Below are 19,394 nucleotides of genomic sequence, written 5' to 3'. Positions count from 1 at the left end.
GGAGAAGAAGCAGGACACAGCAGGATTATGTAACAGATTTGCAAGGCCAGGTTACACAAAAAAACATGGATTGATTCACATATAATGCTAACCGATGATGCAGTGTTCCAGCTACAATCTTCTGGGAACCTGCAAGAGGACTCGAGCTTGTCTTTTCCCCCCTGCTCCTAAAGTTAAGATTTCCCCCTAGCCATCCACCCCATATCCGATAGCTAAGAAATCCTACGAACCTATAACCTCATCAAAACAGTAGCTGACACTGTAGTATCTCTGTCCCACTGTGAGATGGAAACCTGATCTCATTTTGAAACAAGTGATCCGTTGGATCCTTAATTTGATACCATCTATGCCAGGGGTCTCCAAATTGCGGCCCTCCAAGATCATTTACCCTTCCCCCGCCCTGAACTTGAAACTTAGGGTTGGCCAAAGTCGAAACCAACTTTTCGGTCAGCAAGTTCAGCAGCTCAGCAGTTTAACCTGCTGCGCCATCGAGGGCTCCATGTATATGAAAAGGAACGAGACAGAAATAGTTATATAGGAGCAAAGTAAGGTGTAAAGGGCAAGTTGAGAATTCAGTCAATGGAAGAGGAATCTCTCTAAAGCAGTGGTTCCCAACCTTTGAGCCTCCAGGTGTTTTGGACTTCAGCTCCCAAAGTTCCTAACATCTGATAATCTAGCTGGGATTTTTGGGAGTTGAAGTCCAAAACACCTGGAGGCCCGAAGGCTGAAAACCACTACTCTAAAGCAACAGAACAGATAATTAAGGTACCCTTCACTACTCCCATGGTTTTCATTTGGAATATGCACACAATCCTAGAAATATTTCCATAGAAAAAGTCTTGCCAATGTAAATTGTTTTACAGAACAGCCATTCTGAGTAAGGGAACAAAAGAGAAGATTTCCAAAAGAAAAAAGAAAAAAAGGGAAAAAAAAGAATTAAAGCAAGAAAGAATCAGAGAATAAACATGAAAGTGAAAACTTATACGGTGCATACTTGTGAACTTTTAGTCATATGCATATTATAAATTTATTATTTGTCGCCCCAGATAACTGCTTTCAGAAACAAAGAAAATGATAGGACAAACAAACAAGACTTTGAGCATGAACTTCTTTAGAAGACATATTCCTGCACTGACTGAAGGCACTTTGCACTTAGAAAACCTATAGTAGTGCCAATCGCTAAAGTTGGAGAAACCTTAAACTTTAGTATCTAACCAATTTTTTGTGTGTGTCAGAAGCGACTTGAGAAACTGGAAGTCGCTTCTGGTGTGAGCGAACTGGCCGACTGCAGGGATGTTGCCCAAGGGATGCCTGGATGTTGATGTTTTACCATCCTTGTGGGAGGCTTCTCTCATGTTCCCGCATCGGGAGCTGGAGCTGACAGAGGGAACTCACCCACTCTCACCGGATTCGAACTGCCGACCTGTCGGTCAGCAGTCTGCCAGCACAAGGGTTTAACCTTGCGCCACCGGAGGCTCCTATCTAACCAATGACTAAATATCATATTTTTGGGATGCCTGATCTATTTAATTCTGCTCATGCTTTAACCATCAGCTTCATTGCCTGCTTGATTTTTCATATGGGTCCTTAAATTAAAAGGTTATATGGAGACAACCATGACTAGCAGAACACAGCTGTCATCCATTCTTCTTTCCAAATAGGACTTTTAACTGCAGAAAATGTATCTGTGAAAGAGATTTATTTAATTTTAATTATAACTGTAGCTTAAAATAGCTGGAATTAGAATAGCTTTTCCTCAGCAACAGATAGCTCGCATGCTAAAGCTGGATCAGATTAATTTTATGCAAGCAGAGATTTTTAATTACTACAACACATTAATAATCTCCCAAAAAATTACATCAAAATTAGGAAAGCAGAATCCATGTTAAGATAATATGGTTACTTGTGGCTAAGCCATCAGAACAGCCAAGTCCTTTTTCAAATGGGAGTAGGACAATGATCCCTTACTCTTTACAACAGCTCCTATTACCCTTCATCCTTCTCCCAGTGGCTCAAAGATCGACTTTAGGTGGTTTCCCAGTCCTCTGCACAAAAATCACTTCTTCCCAGTTCTTCAGTTTTTGTATACAGAATTACACTACTATATGCTAATTTCTAGCATGGTGCAATGGTCCAACTATTGGACTTTGACCATGGTTCAAATCCCCACTCATCTATGCAAACCCACTGAGTGACCTTGGGAAGTTATACTCTCAGAGAAAGAGAATGATGCCCCCACCCAAACAATTATTGCCAAGAAACTCCTATGATAGGGTTACCTTAGGATCCCCATAAATAGGAAATGACAACAGCCACAATATTCTCATCCTGGTTCATGTACATACATAAATTAAATTCAATTAACCATAGAACTGGAATCAATTCACGGATTTAATGGAAACTGCACAAGTGATGACAACAAAGTTCTCACTGATCCAACTGCATTTAGGCCTAGATTATGTTTGCTTGGACGCTCCCTGTGGTGCAGTGGGTTAAATCACTGAGCTGCTGAACTTGCTGACTGAAAGGTCGGCAGTTCAAATCCAGATGGCGGGGTGAGCTCCCGCTGTTAGCCCCAGCTTCTGCCAATCTAGCAGTTTGAAAACATGCAAATGTGAGTAGATCAATAGGTACTGCTCCTGCGGGAAGGTAACGGCGCTCCATGCAGTCATGGCGGCCACATGACCTTGGAGGCATCTACGGACAACGTTGGCTCTTTGGCATACATATGGAGATGAGCACCACCTCCCAGAGTCGGTCGCAACTAGACTTAATGTCAAGGGGAAACCTTTACCTTCACTTATGTTTGCTAGTTGCTTTGACATACTGATCACACTACAACTTGAGTAGGAAACACCGTCATTTTTGAAAAGAAGTTACTAAAGATGGAATGAAAGTACTATCTTCTTCTATATACATAAAAATGTAATGTGCGTTTTTCCCATGGAGTAAACAACAAAACTACTGAACCAAATCACACCAAATTTGGCCACAAAAGTCATACCGTGTTTCCCTGAAAATAAGACAGTGTCTTATATTAATTTTGCTCCCAAAGATGCTCCAGGTCTAAGCAGATAATATAAGATTATAAATATAATATATAAGAATTACTGTGCTATAATAATACAGAACAATATAATCTCTGAAATCAGGACAGTAAATAAAGAGCAACACTCTGAAAACAGGGAAATTGGAATTTCCAGAAAGGAAACAATCAGGGCCAGCTAACACCTCCCAACAAAGGATTCCCCCAGGGAGGAAGCAGCCAGGCTTTGAAGCTGCAAGATCATTAAATGCTAATCAAGGTGACTAATTGCAGCATTCATACCTGCCGCACCGAGACTTCTCACTACTATTCAACCTGGCGAACCAAGGATTCCACAAGGTAGAAAGTGGCCAGGCTTGCAAACAGCAAGGCTATTCAGTGCTATTCAACCTGGCCAACCAATATTTTCCCTAGGTAGAAAACCCCCAGGCTTTGAAGCCACGAGGCTACTCCATCCCATTCAACCTGGCCTAGCAAGGATGCCCTATGTAGAAAGTGGCCAGACTTTTAAGCTGCAAGACTATTCAGTGCAATTCAAGCTGGCCAAACAAGGATTCCCCTACAAAGGAAGTAGCCAGGCTTCAAAGCAGCTTTTTGATTGAGGGTGCTACTCCAGCTTGCCAAACAAGGATTCCCCTAGGTATAACACAGCCAGGCATTGAAGCTGCAAGGCTATTCAGTGCAATTCAACCAGACCAACAAAGGATTAACCTTGGTAGAAGGCGACCAGGCTTTGAAGCTGCGATACTACTATGTACTATTGAAGCTGATCAACCAAAGATTCCCCTAGGTAGCAAGCAGCCAGGCTTTGAAGTAGTGAGGCTATTCATTGCAATTCTAGCAGCCCAAAAAACCATTCCCCTACAACGCAGGTACCCAGCCTTCCAAGCAGCAAGCCTATTCCTTTGTATTCCAGCTCACCAAACAAAGATTCCCATAAGAAGAAAACAGCCAGGCTTTGAGGTTGCAAGGCTATTTACTGATATTCCACCTGGCCAGCAAAGCATTCCCATAAGCCACAGCGACGGATGGCCGGGCACAGCTAGTATTCTTTAAAAATGCTTTTGTACATATGCGAAATAAACTTACCTATGAGTTAAAGAAATACATGTATACTTAAATCTGCATGTATATGCGATATCACCACACGTTCTGAATTTGCAGTAGGTTTTGCTGTAAAACCAATATTTACATTATTTGTTGAATTGCCACCAAGACTAACTACAGTAGAGTCTCGCTTATCCAACCTTCGCTCATCCAACATTCTGTATTATCCTACACAGTCTGCCTTCCGCTCGGATCCACAACTGTTTCTCTAGGCAGCAACGCGCAACGGGCCTTTCCATACGCCGGGTACTCACCAGGAGGAGCGAGACATGGCCGGCGCAGACTTTTCCCATTAGGCAAAAGTCTTCCAGCATGCAAGGAGGGTTTAAGGAATTACAGAATTAAGGAAAATAGGCTTTTCCTTAATCCCTCATTATCCAACATTTTCTATTATCCAACATTGTGCTGGCCTGTTTATGTTGGATAAGCAAGACTTTACTGTATTGCTATTGAACTAGTCATTTTTTTAATTACTGGATCCAGCTTCAACTAACTTTAACCTGGATCCTCGGTCCATATTAGCTCAGATATGACTTCTTGCAACCAAGTATAGATTTTCTGTCTTTATTAGATCTCTTAGCTACAATGAAATCTCTTCCTCCAACCCCAAAAGAGCCCAGAGATATATTCATTCAAAAGAACATTATAACACAAGGATCATGGCAATCATGGCACTCTTGGAATCTGAAAAGACAAAATGCAAATTGGAGACTATAAATTATTTGTGTTGGTTTAATTGCTCCATAAGATATCCTCTCCTGAGAGCAAAAGTTAATGGAGAAGAAAGAAAGAAGAAAAAAACTATGAAGATCTCGAGATCAAATCTGTAATTAGCAAAGGTAATACCACCCGTGAAATGCCCTGGAGCTACTCTCTGAGATTACTATTAACTTCTTTGATTGTTTCTAATTCTTCTTGAAGTCTTCTGAAAGCAGCTCGATGAGCACACACTTTTAAGCCACAAAGATACTGCAGAGATTAGGACTCATAGAAGATTCTCATAAAATGACAGTCAATCAAAGATGACATGCTCTCTCAGCATTCAACACAAAGAAGTCATGTGTCATTTTGAACATGAAATAACAACAGAGAAAGAACTAAGAACTAAATTAGACATGGCATGACAGACTTGTCAGCTATCTCATTCATTCATGTATGAATTTTATACAAATAAAGAAAGAAATCGGTACTGTTATAGAAGCCTCCGATAACTCAGAGAACCAACACGTTGAAGGGTTCTATAACCGGGCTGCAGTGAGTTTTTCGGGCTGTATGGCCATGTTGCTGAAGCATTCTCTCCTGACGTTTCACCCACATCTATGGCAGGCATCCTCAGAGGTTGCGAGGTTTGTTGGAAACTAGGCAAGTGGGATTTATGTATCTGTGGATTGTTCAGGGTGAGAGAAAGAACTCTTGTCTGTCTGATGCAAGTGTGAATGTTGCAATTGGCCAGCTTGATTAGCATTGAATAGTCTTGCAGCTTCAAAGCCTGGCTACTTCCTGCTTGGGGGAATCCTTTGTTCAAAGATGTTAGCCGGCCCTGATTCCCCTGTTTTTGAATATTGTTCTTTATTTACTGTCCTGGTTTTAGAGTTTTTTAAATACTGGCAGCCAGGTTTTTCTCATTTTCATGGTTTACTCCTTTCTGTTGTAATTGTCCACAGGCTTCTATAACCCTTTTTTTGTGAATTATTTTTCAACTCATATTTGCCACTCCATTGTTCCCTCCATGAACAGGTTTTGCACAGCATTATGGATCAATATTCTCATGTACAATTAACAGTTGCTTATTATTTAATTTTTCCATCTGTGTGACATGAAAAAATATTAAAACACACATCTTCCCCAGAATTCAGATTTAACTTTGTTATGTTCCTTCAAGTCATTTTTTACTTATGCCGACCCAAAAACAAACCTATCGTGGGGTTTTACTGGCAGAAATTGCTCAGATTGGGTTTGCCTTTGGCTTCCTCTGAGTCAGGTAATGTGATTTCCATGGCTGAGCAGGGATTCAAACCCTGTCTCAGGCCCCTTCCACACAGCTGAATAAAATCCCATTTTCTGCTTTGAACTGGAATATATGGTAGTGTGGTCTCAGATAACCCATTTCAAAGCAGGTATTGTGGGGTTTTCTGCCTTGATATTCTGGGTTATATGGCTGTATGGAAGGGCCCTCAGTGTCCTAAACCAACACTCAAACCATTATAATATGTGGACTCTCTCAGATTTAACCACAGGACAGCTGATCCTCTCTTGATTATGCAGCTGTCCTGTGCCTACCAATATGCCTTAGGAATCTTATTTTAAACTCTGACACATGCATATCAGTAAAATAATTCACATAAAAGACTTCCTCTACACTTTCGGAAGCAAACCTGTGCACCACACAGGGAAAAGACAGGGAAAATCATATTCAAAGGAATCCAGCAGCCCCTCTGATATTAATTGGTTACTTCAAGTTAGCCGTAAAGGTGCTACAAGTGTTCCATTCACCCCCATCCTTTTTTAGATTTTATACTGAAACACCAACCTAATTCACTCTTTGAAAAAAAAGAGATTCAATTTTTCCTTCGGCAATAATCAGAAAGGAGTCTGCTGTCAAGAAATTAGAAGAGGACTAGGGCTCCATCGACACTGCCGTATACTGTGTAGAATTATACGATAGACGGCAGTATGAAAAGAGGAAGACATTACAACAGCACTGGTAAAGAAGGACCTGCAAAGACTATACTAGCTGAGACTTTAAAAGAATCATCAATTGAATGAAAAACTTTGTGACTTTCTACTGCTGTGCTATAGAGAGTGCACCTCTCTATAACTTACTGCATCTGCACATGGTTTGGTAACAGCACAGAAACAGATAGGAAGGCGCTCCAAAGGCTCCCTACTTCTGCACAGAGAATCATTAGTTGCCCTCTCCCCTCTCTGTAAGAACTTTATAGGCCTCGTAGCCTTAAGAAAGCTCAGAGCATTCTTGAGGATCCATCTCACCTAGCATATTCTTTTTCTGAATTATTACAATCTGGCAGACTGTACAGGGTGACAAAGGCAAGGACAAACAGACTGAGAGAGAGATTTTATCCTAGAGTTGTGGCTATGTTGAACTCAATGGTTTCGCGTTGATGTGGCATTGGGGGCTGTGCAGTAGTGGTGGGACTGTGGAGGGATGGGTGTGTTGTTTTGTGGTGTGTGCTGGGGAAAGCATTTAATTTCAATGTACAATGACAATAAAGTTACTCTATTCTATTACAGAGGGATGGATTCAGTCAAGGAAGCAATGGCCCTGAATCTGCAAGACTTGAGCAGAACTGTTGATGATATTGTGATCCAGACGGTTCTCATTCATAAGCTCACCATAAGTCAATATTGACTTGATGACAGTTAACAACACTGCACATGCATGTTAGTTGTAGCATTCAGTACTTCCAGAACTGACACAAATATTTTGCTAGTTTTTCCAGACTCAGAGAAAGTAGTATGCAGTATGACCTGATGCTACTGTCTACTTTTCATCCATAGACTAGAGCAGTGCTTCTCAACCTGTGGGTCCCCAGATGTTTTGGCCTTCAACTCCCAGAAATCCTAACAGCTGGTAAACTGGCTGGGATTTCTGGGAGTTGTAGGCCAAAACACCTGGGGACCCACAGGTTGAGAACGACTGGACTAGATCCAAATCTGTAGTGTGTTCCCCTTGGTATTTATTGAAACAAATCAGAAATGTATGCATATATACGATGCAGATGGTGAACTAATGAAAACACTGACTACAGGGAGTACAATGCACCTGTGCACAGATCTGGAATCTGGTTACTATAGAGATTTCAAGACACATGACAAACAAACCATATACCACCACTGGAATTAAGATCAACCAAAAGAACAGGCCAAGAAACTGACTTGTTGATAGATAAGTGACAATCTTGGTTCAAAACCAGAAAGTTGTAGGTAGGCATGTAACAGAACATCCCCATTGTTTTTAAGGTGTGAAGGAGACACTAAGCGGAGTTGGTGTGAAGGCAGTCAATCATGACTCAGGAAGGCTGTGGAAGAACATGTAATATACCAAAAGGCAGATGCTCACTTCTGGGGTAATTCAGACAAGCTCTTGATTTTGGAGAGACAGGGTTTGAAGCTGAGAGAGTGTTGAGCTTACACAGAAAGGATTTTGAGCTAATAGAGACAGAGTTCTGGGTTTCAGGAAGGAGGAAGAACTACTTATGGTATTGGAGAGGCTAAATAATAGAGTTAATATATTTTTCTATTGTTTTCAATAAACTATATGTCTCTGGCTGACTGTCAAGCTTAGAGGATAAGTGCCACAGGGTGACTCTCATAGTGGCAAAATTCCTCGCAATGGCAACAAGTCTGAAGAACCTATTATAGAGGTATTACTTAAAACCATGTAGATATATTTTGTACAATGAATTTCTCCTGAGATGGAAGAATTCAAAATGACTGTTTGTTTACAAATAAGTCTATGGACTATAAATAAATATTGTTGTTGTTGTTGTTGAAATATAAGGAGCCTCTGGTTTTGCCATGAGAAACAGTAAAAGAAAATCGAATAAAAATAGAAGAAAGAGAAGAAATTTGATGAGATTTCAACAGCGGAAAGGGAAATATCAAGGCTGGCCTTGGACTGACTAGATCTTTTTTCCCTCTTTATGATTCCTTCAAAGGGAGGGGTGGCGGAGTGAGCTAGCCCTGATTCTGGAATAGTTATTTCTCCTCTTACTAGAAGCAATCAAAGAGGAAGGGGTTGTCTGTCAAAAAAGAACAGAATAGAAAACAGTAGAATTGGGCTCGGGCTGTGGTGCAGGCTGGAGAGCAGCTGTAATCAATCACTGCAATGAATCACTCTGACCAGGAGGCCATGAGTTCGAGGCCCGGCTCGGAGCCTATGTTTGTTTGTCTTTGTTCTATGTTAAAAGGCATTGAATGTTTGCCTATATGTGTAATGTGATCTGCCCTGAGTCCCCTTCGGGGTGAGAAGGGCGGAATATAAATGCTGTAAATAAATAAATAATAAATAGAATTGTACATTATGCTATAACTACTTCTAAAACAATTCATACAATTCTAATACAATTCATTTTCACATTTATAATGACTTCAGTTGACTATGTATTTCTTCCTCCTCCTGGAAACTAAACATTACACCTTACTTTTGTTACACATGCAACAACTACAAGATTACGATTAGCTAACAAAGCAACCATTAACAGTTTGGTGAGGCCAATATCCATCACTTGGATACGGGCTTTCCAGATAGTTGTTTCCAAATTCTAATCCTGTCATTTCACAAAAGGCAACAAAAGTAGGAGAGATGAGAAAGAATTCTGCCTGGAGATCTCTGCTACTAGCAACAGCAGCAGACAACAAGCATCTGTATAAACGTAATGACACCTAGTAAAAACCTATTTGAAAGATATAATGGAACACAAGGATCTTCAATAATTTAATATGGAATAATAATCATGTGGTGGCAGCAGGTTAACCCGCAAAGCTACAGAACTTGCTGACCGGAAGGTCGGTGGTTCGAATCCGCAGGACGACGTGAACTCCCGTTGTTAGCCCCAGCTTCTGCCAACCAAGCAGTATGAAAATATGCAACTGTGAGTAGATCAATAGGTACCGCTTTGGCAGGAAGGTTACAGCGCCCCATGCAGCCATGCCAGCCACATGACGTAGGAGGCGTCTATGGACAACGCTGGCTCTTCAGCTTAGAAATGGAGATGAGCAACAACCCCAGAGTCAGATTCAACTAGACTTAATGTCAAGGGGAAACTTTACCTTTAATAATCATGTATAAAACCACTGATAATTTTTAAATAGCAATCAAATCACTCATTGTAAACAAATATGATTAAAGAGCTAAATGAAATCAGAGAGACATTTTTGAAAATCTCAGCTACCGCCAATATTACAATAAATTTGGCTTGTAAATTTTGCCGCCACCACCCCACAATTCCAAGCCTTTTAAACTGGCAGGTCGACCAACTTGAAAATACCCTAGATATATAATACATTGAGAATAAAACTTTGACCACCTCAAGTCCCACTAAGAAAATATAAAAAATGTTTAAGAGACTTTAAGTGTATTTTTATTTGATTCCTCTAGTGTTTTTAACAGACTGTAAATAAGAATCGAGGCTTGTTATCTGTTCAGAAGTAAGCTTCACTGAGTTAAATGTGTATCTAAAGCTGTATTTTAGGTACCCAGACAATATAAGTAGGTAACATTCCCAATGCATATGGGATTAAACTAATGAAGGGGAATTGCCTAAATAATGTTACAATGAAATACCTGATGCTTAAAAAAAAAACATAAAACATCCTCAATCATTAAAAGAAGGCCTCTTGATTTTCATCATAATATAGCATGAAGCACTCAAAATTATATAACCAGGGATTCCTATTGAATAGCTGCATTTATCTCAATGTATTTGTCCCAGTTCGACAGAATACACAGCTATACTATAAGTGAAAATTATTCAAGGGCCTACCATTTAAGCAAAAAACTTGGAAAACAATAAAAAATTAATAAATCCAACATTCACCTAAATAACATCTTACTTACCAAATCATGCAAAAATAAACGATGTAGGACGCTCACAAAAAATTATTATAGAAGGAAAAAAATAAGCAAAAAATCAACACAGTAATAAAAAATGGATTGGAGGAGACTCATACAACAGTGGAAGACACTTTACAACAATGCTGGAGTGTGACCTATCCAAAGTGAGCAAACTTTGGACCTTCAGAAGCTGATAAATGACTGTTCCTACCATGCCTCACCAGTGGCCAGGATGGTTAGGGCAGATAGGGAATGAAATTCAATAATAACTGGAAAGACCTTGCCCTGGTTATACATATGACATTTCAGAACCATGAAACAAGCTGTTCCACTCTTTGCAAAACATTGTTCCTGCTCCAGCAGAGGTACAGAATAAACTGGGTAAAAGCCAGCCCAAGAATCTGTTAACAGATTAACTCAGCTTCCTTTCTGGAATATGTTCCCAAGAAATGTGCTACACTTAAAAGATTCCAAAGGAAGTTGCATAATACCACACCATTGTCCCTTAACTGTCCAAGTAAATGGAGTTTGAAATTAAAGCCCTGGGCTAGAATGCCATGCATATTTGCATAGCATCAAAGGAACATAAGTAATTTCCAATTATTTCAATGGGATGGTGCTCCACTAGATTGTTCTTTTAAAAAAACTGAAAATACCCTGTGTTGGCTTCTCATACCATCTGGTAGGTATGTGTGTATGTGTACAAGATCTAGAAATTAAAACTAAACAACTACTACCATCAAGTCATGAACAATGCTGAACTACTGACATGTTGATTCGTAGGAGATAAGGTTATTGATGGCTACTAGACATGAAGATAGATTTCCATCTGAATACCAATTACTGCAGAGAAAACTGGAAGAAAGCTATTATATTGACCTCTTGCTTCTGATCTTCTCAACAGGCATCTGGATGACGACTGTGGGAACAGAACGCTGAACTACACAGATCTTTGGTCTGAGCAAGCACAATTCTTATTAATGATGCATCAAACCGAAGCTGCAACTCTGTACTCCCATTAGGGAATTCTAACATGTTTAGGATCACACTGCAGATGTACTCTAACAACTTCCTGCCTCTATTCAGAATACAGTTTGAGCCCAGTATCTACGGAACTGGTATCCATGTTTCATTTATACACATTCAACAAAATATGTCCTCTCTATGCATTTTCTAGGTCCTCCAGTGTGAATTTGTGGTGTTCCTGTGATTTAAAATATTGTCTTAGTAAATCTAAAATATTTTTGGCCTACAACTCCCAGAAATCCCAGACAATTTACCAGCTAGGATTTATGGGAGTTGAAGGCCAAAAACATCTGGGGACCCCAGGTTGAGAACCACTGCTAGTCCAACAAAAGTAGCCTCCACAAAAGTGCAAATACTCTAAATAGAATTTAATGTTCAATGTAACCTAAACAATTTAAGTAGAATCAGTATGTAAAGACTCTTTAACATGAGAAGCATTATTGGCATATGAAAACCATTTCAGAGTTTAGAAAGTGTAAGTAGCAAATTTATTGATTAGAAGTGAATTTATTGATTAGCCCTTAGGCCATATCACAGTACCAAACCAAACAAAAAGGTTTGATAAAACATGATTACACTCATAACAATACAGTAAATAAATATGATAAAACTGAATATATACATCACGTTTCCGTGTCACCCCTACAATTTACCCCAATCAGCACCACATATGCGGTTCTCAGATGTATCGTTTTACTTAAAAACAAGGCTGTTTTATATATTATTTTTGGGTCTTGGCCACACATAAAATATGTTGTTCTTATGTGGGATTCCCAATAAAATTGTCTATTTGATAGATGAACCAAGGTAGAAGTCTCTCACTTTCTGGTACAATTTACAATCAAATATGTGTGGTATATCCTCATGAAAGTGTAAGTAAAAACAGTAAGTTCCAGTGTGTGTGCATATATGTGCCTTCAAGCCACCTGTCAAACTTATGATGACCCCATGAATTTCATAGAGCTTTCATAGGCAAATAATACTCAGAGGTGATCTGCCAATTCCTTCCTTGCCTACAGCAAGCACTTAATATTATTTCTTGTTTGGTTATATCTCTATTATGAGGCCACATCATTAGATTTGAAGAAGTTACACTGAAAAATAATCTGCCTTGTTAATTAACAATGTTTCTCATTGACATGGGCTTAAATTAAACGTTTGCATGGCGACCTCATAGTTTCCTAATAGAAAGATGCATTTAATCGAACGGGGCTTATTTTTAGTAGACAAGCATAGGACGGTATATTAGTTTTTTAACATTACACAACTGTAGGTATCAGGAAGCAACATTACCTAAAACCAGTTAGTATTTTGTAGCCTCATGATACAACCTAGAAGAAAACAAGCCTATCTTCACAGTTCAAAATGAATTAAGTCTAATTCTGAATCCTGAAGTTGCCAGAGAATATTTGGGGAGAAATGCAGACTGGCTAGAAACTGTGAGTTGTTGGTTTCTAAAGAGATCCTTTCCAGGATAAGACATTTCTTTATTTCCCCAGAGAACATCTGTTATTGAGTGGTACATAAATGTGGCTTTGAAAATAAGCAGATTTGGAAGTAGGCGAGGTAGATTATTTACTGCCCTGTTTTCTCCTTACACAGTTTAGAGGCAACTCTATTCTTTCCTTATTAAAAGGAACTGAAATAGCCTTGATAATGACTGCAAAAGGCAGGCAGCTATTGTGTGTTCATGAAGTCCTTCCTTTCACAATCGCCATGCTGCCCAAATCTCAACTCCATCTATGTTTTGCAGTCTCTGCAACATCCCCACGTCCCTTGACACACAGCTGACAAGTCACTTTCCCCCAGATGCCAAAGGGATTACAAGGCACCGGAGGCTCACAACTGAGCAGGCCCCTGGATGAGCAACAACGGCTTGCCATTTCCTCTCTTTGAATGCTGACTTCTTTTCTTTCCTTCTTTCACACCTTCCGCATTTTTCATTTGTCAACCCCTCGCTCTGTCTACAATCCTATAGGCTGGAATAATAACAATAATAATAATAATAATAATAATAATAATAATAATACTGGCCTACACATGTTTTGTGTCTCAAATATTAGCTCTATTTCTGGATGTACCCACATTTATTTGAGTCTAATGCACCATTGAATGTAACGCACACAAAATGTATTTGCTGCTGAATATAATATGAAGTCGCAAAACGTGCATTCTTTGGCCGAAAAAGGTGTGCATTATAGTGGCTGCCTCCCTGGTTCAATGCTATGAGGTCATGGGGGCCGTAGACTGGGATCACGGGGCCTGCCGAAGAATGCTGATGTCTCTCCAAACTACAAATCCCAGCACTGCATAGCCTTGAGCCATGGCTATTAAATCAGAGATGACGTCCCTCAAAGACGAGTGTAAGGTGCTCCTGAAGTAGATTCCACTTTTGCTTTGGCGCTGCACTGAGGCCGGATCTACACTGTCCTTTATCCCAGGATCTGATCTGATTACCTGCTCATCTCCGAGTCCTTTGGGAGATGGAGCAGGGTATAAATAAAGTTTTATTATTATTATTATTATTATTATTATTATTATTATTTGGCAGTGTAGACTCATATAATCCACTTCAAAGCAGATAATCTGGGATCAGATTCTGGGATATAGAGCAGTGCAGATCCAGCCTAAGATCACCATATTATGCACATTGAATGCACACCCTAATTTTGGGAAGGTAATTTTGCCAGGAAAGGTGAATATTCAATTCGAGTAAATCCGGTATTTGATCTGCTGATTCCAAAAATGGCACCAGTTTCCTCCTATCAGCTCTAGCTTTTGACATGCAGAACATATGCCATCAGCCAGTCACAATCCGCTTGCCCATAGAAAACCATGATAACCATATCTAAGAAACTAGGGACCTTATCACATTAGGAAATACTCCGTTTCTGAGACTGTTTGAGTATGATTTAGAACAGGTCCCATCACATGATGTTTGCCTCATCCCATCAGTATTCCGTCGGAATCAGTTGCAGATGGAATTCTAATACTAAGTATTAGAAATACTAAGTATGAAATACTAAGTATTCTTCCATTGCTGCATCCCCTTGGGGAGAAAGATGTGAGATCTAAATAATAATTATTTATTATTAAGCACTGTTTTTTTGTGTGATAGGAAAATCTGTATGCATCCCATCAGCAACTATACTTTTTAAAAGGTCATAGAGTGATGTGGGAAGTTTTTTAAATGGATCAGGAGGGATCAGCCTTCCATGGTGTGGTGAGTCAAAGCACAGTATTTTGTAATCACAAGAATCATAACAATCAGGTGTGATAAGAAAAGTATGCATCTCGTCTCAATACAGTAGGCATCCATTCCTTTAAAAATATGGAATGCATACTTGTTTGTGTCAGGAATGACTTGAGAAACTGCAAGTTGCTTCTGTTGTGAGAGAGTTGGCCATCTGCAAAGACGTTGCCCAGGAGATGCCCAGATGTTCTGATGTTTAACCATCCTTTGGGAGGCTTCTCTCATGCAACTGCATGTGGAGTTAATGCTAACAGATGGGAGCTCATCCTGCTCCCTGGATTCGAACCACCGACCTTTCAGTCAGCAGTCCTGCCGGCACGAGGGTTCAACCCATTTTACCACCAAGGGCTCCATGGGATGCATACTAATAGAAACACATTATATCCCAATGTGATAAGGTCCAACATATCTACCAATCAGCATCTGCTTGCCTATAGAAAACCATGATCACGTAATTTAAGAAACTAAAACCAAGGTGATTTTTCATGTGCAGTTTTCCAAATAACCCCAGAAACGGGACTACAAACCAAGGGCCCTTCCACACAGCTATAGTAAAGGTAAAAGTTTTCCCCTGACATTATGTCCAGTCGTGTCTGACTCTGGGGGTTGGCGCTCATCTCCATTTCTAAGCCGAAGAGCAGACATTGTCCATAGATACCTCCTAGATCATGTGGCTGGCATGACTGCATGGAGCACCAGTACCTTCCCGCCAGAGGAGTAGACCTATTGATCTACTCACTTTTGCATGTTTTCAAACTGCTAGTTTGGCAGAACCTGGAGCTGACAGCAGGAGCTTACTCTGCGCCCTGGATCTGAACCGCCAACCTTTCAGTCAGCAAGTTCAGCAGCTCAGCAGTTTAATCCTCTGCGCTACCGGGGCTCCTTACAACATACACACAACACAGATTATCAAGGCAGATAACCCACAATACCTGTTTTGAACTGGGTTATCTGAGTCCACACTGCCATATAATCCAGTTCAAGGTGGATTTTTACACAACTGTCTGGGAGGGATCTCGGGGCCTATATCCCAGGATCTGATCCCAGGTTTTCTGGGGTTTTTTGTTTTGTTTTCGTGTCAGGAGCAACTTGAGTCTGCAAGGACGTTGCCCAAGGGACACCCGGATGTTTTTACCATCCTTGTGGGAGGCTTCTCTCATGTCCCTGCATGGAGCTGGAGCTGATAGAGGGAGCTCAGCCGCACTCTCCCCGGGTGGGATTCGAACCTGGCAGCTTTCAAGTCAGCAACCCAACCTTCAAGTCACTTAGTCCACTATGCCATCTGGGGGCTCCACCAGGTTTTCTGTTTATCCCAGACTATAGTGTGGACTCCTATACTCCAGTTTAAAGCAGAAAACCTGGGATCAGATCCTGGGATATAGGGCCTGTCTGGAAGGGCCCTCCGAGACCATGTGGCCACTGGGCGAGAGAGGCAGGAAGGAGACCAGGAAAAGGCCCCAAAAGAGGCAGGCACAAAGCAGGGAAACCAGGTACAACCCTCCCTTCCTCCCTTTTGCCTGCTTTCCCTCCTGCCAGTGCTCCATCCTCCCTTCCTGTTACCTGGGAGGCCTTTCCTTGAGACTTTAGCCCAGGTGCAGCCCCGGGGAAGCCATACTATTATGGTTGTTGTTGTTGATTTCCCCTGCGCCTCCCTTTCCCTTCGCTCGGGTCTCTCTCTCTCCCTTCCATCCCTCCCTGCATCCTCCTCCCTCTCTGCCTCCGCTGCGGTGGCCACGTCGCTCGGCGCTGCAGATGTGGCCCAAGCAGGCAGCGATGCAGGAGCAAAGAGCCAGCCTGCCTCCTTGCTTTGAAAGGGAAAGGGCCAGCCTGGCTCCGTCCCCGCGGAAAGGGAGACCCCGAGACTCACCGCAGCCGCCGAGCCGGGCTCCCCTCTTCTCCTCCTCCTTCGCAGCCTCCGGAAACGCTTTCCCAGCCTGCTGCGCTTTCCCCAGGAAACGATTCCGGCCCCTGCTGGCGGCGGGGATGCCACCGTTGCTGCTGCTGCTGCTGGAGCTGCTGCTCCTCCTCCTCTCTCCTCGTCTCTCCTCCCTCCAGAGCCGGAGCAGGCCTCGGGGAGAGGGCGACGTCCGCTGGCCGAGGCCGGGCCTTGCAGGGAAGAAGAGGAGGAGGAGGAGAGGCGGCGCTTCCAAGGCTCCGCCGTCTCTTCTTCCAGCTTCAGATAGAACAGCCACCCAGCAATACAAGGGGCGCCTTCATATGAATGAACCAGCCACATAAGCTGCAGAGCTCTTAAGCGCCAAAGAGGGAGCTTTCCTTCTGCCTCTATTTTGTTTCCTTCTTCGTAGTTATAAGGAAACTCTAGCAGTGTTAGGCTGCATATGCATCCACACTGCATGTGTCAGTATGACTTGTGTATATACAGTAGAGCAGGGGTCCCCAAACTAAGGCCCGGGGGCCAGATGCGGCCCTCCAAGGTCATTAACCCGGCCCCCGCCCTCAGTTTTAGACTTAGACTTGCCCAAAGTCTGAAATGACTTGAAGGCACACAACAACAACAATCCTACTTGACTATCTCATTGGTCAAAAGCAGGCCCACACCCCATTGAATTCCTGATAGGTTTATGTTGGTTTAAATTGTTTTTATTTTTAAATATTGTAATTGTTTATTTACTAATATTGTGTGATGGTAATAATATAATATATTGTGTATACATATAATGTGGCGCAGGCGGGAGAGCAAGCCAGCTGCAATTAACTGCAATGAATAATTCTGACCAGGAGGTCATGAGTTCGAGGCCCGGCTCGGAGCCTATGTTTGTTTGTCTTTGTTCTATGTTAAAAGGCATTGAACGTTTGCCTATATGTGTAATGTGATCTGCCCTGAGTCCCCTTCGGGGTGAGAAGGGCGGAATATAAATGCTGTAAATAAATAAATAAATAAATAAATAATATTATAATGTAATACAATATAATAATAATACAATATAATAATATTAATTATATATTATTACTAAAAATATTACAGTATAGTGGTATAGTACAATATAGTAATATATAATGCTAATATTGTGCTATGCTGATAATATAATATATTGTATGTACATACAACTTGTAAGCCGCTCTGAGAGAGGGTGGGGTATAAATGTAGTAAATAAATAAATAAGTAATTGTTGTTGGGGGGGGGGGTTGCACTACAAATAAGATGTGTAGTGTGCATAGGAATTTGTTCATTTTTTAAAAAATGATAATTCGGCCCCGCAATAGTCTGAGGGACCATGAACCGGCCCTCCACTTTAAAAGTTTGAGGACCCCTGCAGTAGAGTCTCACTTATCCAACATCTGCTTATCCAACGTTCTGGATTATCCAACGCAGTCTGCCTTTTAGTAGTCAATGATTTTGTACTTAGTGTTTTCAATACATTGTGATATTTTGGTGCTAAATTCATAAATACAGTAATTACTACATAGCACTACTGTGTATTGAACTACTTTTTCTGTCAAATTTATTATATTATTTTATTTATTTATTCTACCCCGCCCTTCTCACCCATCAGGGGACTCAGAGCGGCTTACAATACAACCATATACATCAGAAAAACAGTTTACATCAAATTTATAAGTCTTTCAAAATTAAAAATTAAAATATACATTAAAAACCAGCATAATGGTACATTTAAATAAACATTTAAGGCACTTGTATAACATATTTTGATGCTTAATTTGTAAAATCATAACCTAATTTGATGTTTAATAGGCTTTTCCTTAATCCCTCCAACATATTCACTTATAAACGCTCTGCCGGCCCGTTTATGTTGGATAAGTGAGACTCTAAGGAGGCTCCGGTGGCCTAGGGGATAAAAGCCTCGTGACTTGAAGGTTGGGTTGCTGACTTGAAGGCTGCCAGGTTTGAATCCCACCCGGGGAGAACGCGGATGAGCTCCCTCTAACAGCTCCATGCGGGGACATGACAGAAGCCTTCCACAAGGATGGTAAAACATCAAAACATCTGTGCGTTCCCTGGGCAACGTCCTTGCAGACGGCCAATTCTCTCACTCCAGAAGCAACTCCGGTTGCTCCTGACACGAAAAAAAGTGAGACTCTACTGTACTATACAAATTCTTTCCATTTAGAGTCCCAATTCCCCTTAGGCAAGTCCGTAGCCAAAGTTTAGGTGCTCAAACCACCCCCGAAATTTTAAACATCTGGATTTTAACTGCTTAACCCCCCATGCCAAGTTTATGAAAAGCAAATATTAGAGTCCCTCCAGAACTGCAAGCACTATGTGTTGTCAAAGGCATTCATGGCCGGGATCACAGGGTTGTTGTGTGTTTTCCGGGCTGTACACCATGTTGTTGTTGTTGTTGTTATTATTATTATTATTATTATTATTATTATTATTATTATTATTATTATTATTACATCAC

At 41.1% G+C, this 19,394-nt stretch overlaps 1 protein-coding gene across 3 annotated transcripts in view; it reads right to left on the bottom strand.

Moving 5' to 3' along the window:
• Positions 1-17,033, bottom strand: part of apbb2 (amyloid beta precursor protein binding family B member 2) — a 247,718-nt gene extending 230,685 nt beyond the window's left edge. For all 3 annotated transcript variants that reach the window (XM_062981655.1, XM_062981652.1, XM_062981656.1), the window contains exon 1: positions 16,877-17,033. The gene's annotated coding sequence lies outside the window, so the exon portion shown is untranslated. The remainder of the gene's footprint in view (positions 1-16,876) is intronic.
• Positions 17,034-19,394: the final 2,361 nt, after the last annotated feature.

Source organism: Anolis carolinensis, chromosome 5, assembly GCF_035594765.1.
Source record: "Anolis carolinensis isolate JA03-04 chromosome 5, rAnoCar3.1.pri, whole genome shotgun sequence".
NCBI classification, from domain to species: domain Eukaryota; kingdom Metazoa; phylum Chordata; class Lepidosauria; order Squamata; family Dactyloidae; genus Anolis; species Anolis carolinensis.
The sequence above is the reverse complement of the archived record's forward strand: the minus strand, read 5'-3'. Positions and strand labels throughout refer to the sequence as shown.